The 6,000-nt window shown below is 56.3% G+C and overlaps 1 long non-coding RNA gene across 2 annotated transcripts in view; it reads left to right on the top strand.

Annotated features, from left to right (window-relative positions):
• The first annotated feature begins 354 nt into the window (after nt 1–354).
• LOC128314671 (uncharacterized) overlaps nt 355–6,000 on the top strand; it is a 28,073-nt gene continuing 22,427 nt past the window's right edge. Inside the window, exons 1-2 of one of the 2 annotated variants that reach the window (XR_008296526.1) lie at nt 355–459; nt 3,593–4,417. This is a non-coding gene — a long non-coding RNA (uncharacterized LOC128314671). Of the gene's footprint in view, nt 460–3,592; nt 4,418–6,000 lie in introns of those variants that run through there. The other variant, XR_008296527.1, reaches the window with a different exon arrangement.

Here is a 6,000-nt window from a genome sequence, read left to right as displayed (position 1 = left end):
GCAGTGAGGAGGCCGGACGGGGATGGGGGTGGGGGGAGGCACAGGGGTCGCCAACGTGTGGATGGCGGGGCTCTGGGTCTCCGGGCCGGGAGAGGCAAGGCAGGGACCCGAGCCCCAGTGTCGTCCCGGCCACCAGTGGGAGGTTACGGTACAGCCCGTGCTCCGAGTGATGGTTCCTATTCGGTAAGTGCGTCGCCCCTGCAGGATCCAGAGCTGCCCCTCTGCTGGCCCTCCCTGCAGGGAATGAGTTGTTCAACACGTTTCTCTGTCTCTGTCGCCCATAGGTGTATCCCCAACACACACGGTGAACAGGGGGCCACCGCACACGTCCAGGTCTCCCTCGTCGGCTCACGCCACACACGGTGAACAGGGGGCCACCGCACACGTCCAGGTCTCCCTCGTCGGCTCACGCGGCCACCATCAGCACAGCAATGGCATCATCAGCACCACGTTCCTCAGGTGCGTGGGGGGCTCCCCGCATCCCATCCCGGGGGGAGAGAACCCTTCCCGCCTCGTTCATTACTTCGCTGGGTCACGGGCTTCCTGCTCACGTACTCGAGCTCAGGTGTCCTTAAAGGAAAGGCAATCATCAACCAGGCCACAAACACTGAACGTTGAGCAGCCACGATACTGGGTGATTAGTGAGGAGGCATTATTCTCACCTCTTTGCGATCGTTCTCGTCACCTTCACTTAGAGAAAACATCCCCCACGGCCATCGCTGGGGGGATGTGGGAGCCCGGGGGGCATGTATTTACTTAGTGGAAAGAATACAGAACATTCTTATCTGGTCACCTGTCCCCGGGCCAGGAGGCCATGCTGCACCCTGCTCTCGCGCAATCTCGCGGTATTGATTTTATTACTCATACTTTATAAATGAGGATGCTATTCTCAAGAACGCGGACATTTGCTTTGCTGTTGCCACGGTCTCAGCCCTGCGTAAACTTCTCGTTCTCAGTATGTGTCGTCGATCACTCTCCTTGTCATTCTTCCGCTTTGGGGGCCTTCTCGTGACGATGTACGGGGCTACGTACCGCTGCACCGTAAGCTTCTGTTTGCAGATTAAAAAAGGCTACAAGGCAAACTTCAGCTTGAAAATGACTCTTGGGTTGAGCGCCATGATGATACCCAAAGGGCGCGGCCCTGCCCTTCTGGAAGGCCGCCAGAGGCCCGTGCGGTTTCCCAATGGCGGCCCGGCCGGGGTCTCTGCCAGCTCCATGTGGGGGGCTGGCCCTGCGTTCGGACGGCTCTGCCTCAGCCATCGTCCGATGGTGTCCCTCCCCAGAGCCCCCGGGGGTCCTTCCTGCACGGACGGCTCCGTGCACACAACTCTCCACCCTCTGGGGGTCATCCTGGCAAGCCGCAGGGACGTGGCTTTTTCAAATTCAGATTTCAGGGACTCTTCATTCTGACCGTGTCCCGGGGCCAACATGCTTGAATTCCAGCCCAACACTTAGGATCTGTGCTGCCCGAGTGTGGGTTTCGTCCTCTGAAAAGCAGGCCCATTGGCGCGAACCCCGCAGGGCCGCTGGACGTTTATGAGACGGGCCACCTGGCACCCGGCTAGTGCTCGCCCGGTGGCCCCTCCCCGTCGGTGACGGGAGCCTGAACCCCGGGACGCTCGTGTGTGATGACACACAGGCCCACTGCTCCTGGGACGCACTGACCTTGGGGGTTCGGCATACACCTGTCTTTAAAATGCTGCCTTCCGTACCTGGGGGCCTTTTCAGGAGAGAAAACACTTTTTAAAAGCTTTGAGCAAGCAACCCCAGACATGTCAAAGTCAGTCCTCAGCTTTTTATCCTTATCGGGAACGGCCACGGCTCTGGGCTCTGCTCCTCAGAGAGACGCGACCCGCACAGACCCAGGCCGACGCTGCCATCCCAGCGGCGAGCTGCGCAGACCATCAGAAGGCCTCTCCACTCGCCCACTCGTTTTGGTGGGTGGCCTTCTCCAGTTCTCTCCACTTCCTTGCTGTTGGACCTCTCGGGCTGTCGCACGATCCTCGGGACACGGTCTGGCCCCATCCCCCGGCCGTTCTGGGAGGTCCACGCGTAGGAGACCCCACGGATTTGTAGACATTCAGGGGAAAGCCACCCCTCGCCTCTCAGCCCCACCCTCGCTGCCCACCCCCTCCTCCTGGGGTCTCAGTACAGGGGCTCTGACCGTGCCTTTGACCTCAGGCACTCACCAATGGTTTCAAAGGGCGATGTCTCTCCCAGGCTATGTTTTGGATGCTTGGAGATCGATGGCTGTGTCAGGTCCCAGCAAGGGCCAGGTCCCCCCTTCTCATGTTCACTGCTCTCTTCGCTGCCCACCCTCTGGGGCCTCTCCCGAGGGTCCCCACAACCAGTTGTTCTGACTGCCCCCCCAGGACTATTCCCCCAGCTCCAAAGGCCGTCTGCACTCTTGACCTCAGCCATCTGAAAGTGTCAGCACCTCTGGATAAACAGATGCTCCGTCCCCCAGAGGGCACGGTTCGCCCTGTCTGGTGTGCCTGTCATCAGAGCAGAGCCTGGGATGAGAATCTGGGAGAAAGTTTTCACTTGGAAAGTGGTCCCTGGAATCAGGAGTGCTCCCCGTGTGCAGGGGAGACGGGAGAGTCTGTGGGGCATTATTGGTGGTCAGTAAGGGCTCCACCCTAAAAGGGTGGGGATGACCCCAGAGCTGCCCCTTGGCAGGGAGGGAGGTGGGCATTTGTCCACCGCTGGCTTCCCCTGTGGGTACAGGGCAGCTGATACCCCCTGGCTTTCAGGGAAAAGAGTCAGGGGAAGCCTGGAAGGTGCTGGAGGAGGCCGGGCAGGGGCGTGGAGCTGTCCAGCACGGCCGGGAGGGAGGCGGTGGCCCAGAGGAACATGCCCAGCACCGAATGTGTTTCCTGCACACCCGGGTGGGGAGTCTTCCTGTATAAATTCATACCAGCCGAGATGATCTGTTGGGTTTGCTCTCTGGGTTATGTCACCGACACGTTTTGTGTTTCATTTTCCCTGCGCTCGTGTATACAGTTACGTTTTAGTAGTTAAGTGGAACTTGTTTTAGCGAGAGAAGCTGACGTCTAAGACTAGCCATCTGGGTGCTCGCTTCTCTCCGCCAGCATCAGACCCTGCTGGAAGAGGGGAGAAGGAGAAAAACAGAAGGAATCAGCCCTTATGAAGAGATCAGAAGGGGGAATGACAGGAGATAAGGTGTTTCAACAAATCTCTGTGAGATCTAAAGTAAGTCTGGCAGAGCTGGGGGTGGGCCAGATGCGGACGGCGGGAGAGCAGAGCTGGGAAGCGGGGCTAATTCGTCAGTCTGTCCTGGGAAAACCCATCATCTTACCCCGTGCCAGCCCTGCGGGAGAATATGGGGAACACAGGCAGCAGGCTCACAAGAGAGGGGGCCTTCACAATTGGATGGACTTCTCACAGAAATTCAGAATAATGACTTTGCATTCTGGCCTGCAGCCTCGAGGCTAGAACATTCTCCCGCGGGCAGCAGAGGACCCTCAGAGAATAAAACGGAGCCACACCACTTATCTGAGTTAGCGATCTTCATACAGTCATAATCCCACAAATGCACTTAATGTTTTAAGAACTTTTATTTATCTTCTAGAATCAACCTAGGAATAAAGCCCAGAAGACTTAATTATGGCTTCAAGACGGAATGCCGATGTCAGTGTTCCTCACCATGTAAAAATAAAATCGTAATTGGTAAAAGTGTTAGGGAGAGTGGAGGAGAGGGAAGGGATAGATGCATTGGCTGCTACTCTGGTCATACGGTGGAAAATCAAGAAACGCTTCTAGAGTTGGTGGAAAAACAAATTCACAAAGGCGAGGAAGACGAGCTGAAGACAGCAACACCTTTGTCGGATGTCGCTCAGGAGTGATGGGAAGCAGTGTGAGTGTGGACAGCCTCCTTTCCATGGTGTTCAGTGCGTCAGCATTCGTTTCTGAAGCTGAAAACTTGAAAACCGGAGCTTGTATCAGCTAGGATAGACAAGGCTATTCTGCGTAACAAACAACCTCAAACATCTCAGTAATGTGATACAATGAAGCTTATCTCTCACTCGTGTGCACTACAGGGGGGTGGTCCTGGGCCCCCCGCAGTGGCTTTGGCCCCAGAGGTGGCCTCAGGCTGCGGCTTGGGTCCAGGCTCTGTGTTGCTCACAGGAATTTGTAGAATAAAAAGTGCGACTCAGAACCCCTTCTTCTGCGGGGCACCTTGGATCTCGTGATGTCTCCTCCAGCCACACCCTAGATCAAAGGTTCGCAGACCCGGCTAGACCCTTGCCTTTTTGCGACTGTTGAGCTAAGAACAGTTTTTACACTTTTAAATGATTGAAAAAAAATATTGAAAGGTGAACGCTGTTCCATGACGTGTGAAAATTATACAAAGTGCAAATGCCAGTGTTCAGAAATAAAGTTTTATTGGAACATAGCCATGCTCGTGTGTTTCCATAGTGACTGTGGCCGAGTCACTTAGTGGCTTAGTGAGTAGTCGCTTCGTGGCCCCCAAAGCCTGAGATACTCACCATGTGCCCTTCCCAGGAAAAGCTCTCCAGTCCTTGCCCTCCATGCGCTTTGGGGGCGAGCACCTGTTTGGCCCTCCCCATTCACACCAAGGTTCATTCATTCATTCACTCATTCAACCAGCAGGTGTGTCATTAACATTTTCTTTGTGAGACAATATACGCACGAAGATGAGAAAGATGTGTTGCCTGCCCTCAGGGAGAGCGTGAACTAAGCCTTCCAGGCACTTTTGACTCAAGGCTGGACTGTTATCTGGGCGAGGGGCCCCCAGGCTCTCTGTTTTGACCTATAGAGTGAGTTTAGCTTGATGTGAAACCTTTCTCCATTTCCAAGAGGAGCCTCACCCCTGGGGGTGTCGTGGGTCAGAGTCTCCTCTGAGGGTCTCAGAGGCCCAGAGTTTGCTGGATGCGGTGGTTCGTGGGTCCCAGGCAGTCTCACACCTACTATAGGGCCCCTGAGCTCATGGAAAGAACCGGCAAAAGAGCCCGCAGGCCTTAGCCCCCCTCGCTGCACAGGCATGACCTGTTTTCTAGATGTTCCACGGAGTCGTTCATGCACAGCTGGGGGAGAATAGACCGCCATTGTTGGCCTCTGTCCCTCCGCGCTGTATTCATTAACTCTGGTTTTGCAGGGAAAGTTCCGAGAAGGTGCGCCTGAGGGCTGTGATCTTATCGGGGTTCGGTGAGGTCACAGAGTGGGTGGGCCGGGTCCCCCGGTCCGGAGCGGGGCCACTCCAGGGGGCTGGCGACCTTGCCCGTGGGGTCCTGCCTCCACGCACGGCCAGAGGCAGTCCAGGAGTGGGTCCATCTTCCTGAGCTCGGGGCTCCCCAGACCTCTCCTTTCCCTTGAAAGTACGTTGAGGGACCCTACAAGACATCTTTGAATTTAATAAAACTCTGTATTGATTCAGGCCGTGTCTTCTCTTGACAGGAGCGAAGGGGAGAGAGATCTGGTCTCCAGATAGAGACGGACAGTTTTGAGAACACTTTCCTGCCCAGCGAAGTGCTTTCTGAATGCATAGCCTCTGTTTCCAGAGGTGTCTCTGGCCATCTTTCCCAGCGCCGCCTTCTCCTGTGCCGCTCAGTGGACCCAGGCACCCTCTGTGCCCCAGACCTGCCTCTCCTGTGCGACTCAACATGGCAGCCTGTGTCTGTGGCCTGGAGTGCCGTTCCCTGGGTGTCTGTCTCTGTCCCATCTCGCAGGCTGCAGACGCAGCACACAGCCAATTCCTTCACGACGCCGTCCCCCACTTGCCACGCTATCCTCTCCTTGGAGCATGTGGGATGCCAAGCATGTCCCGGCCGAGCTGCACAGAGAGCGTTTTGGGGGCTTGCTTTCCCGGGCAGGAGGCTGCCTGGCCGGTGGGGCTCCGGGCTCCCACCCTCGGGGAGAATAAGCTGCCTTACCTGTGCCCAGCCACCTGACGGTCCATCCGCTTAGCCCTGTTCCTCTTTCCTGAATGCTTCGGTTTTATTTGCTTTCCCTGTGTTG

Source organism: Acinonyx jubatus, chromosome A2, assembly GCF_027475565.1.
Source record: "Acinonyx jubatus isolate Ajub_Pintada_27869175 chromosome A2, VMU_Ajub_asm_v1.0, whole genome shotgun sequence".
In the NCBI taxonomy this organism is placed as follows: Eukaryota; Metazoa; Chordata; class Mammalia; order Carnivora; family Felidae; genus Acinonyx; species Acinonyx jubatus.
Note: the sequence above shows the minus strand (reverse complement) of the source record. Positions and strands in the feature narration are given on the sequence as shown.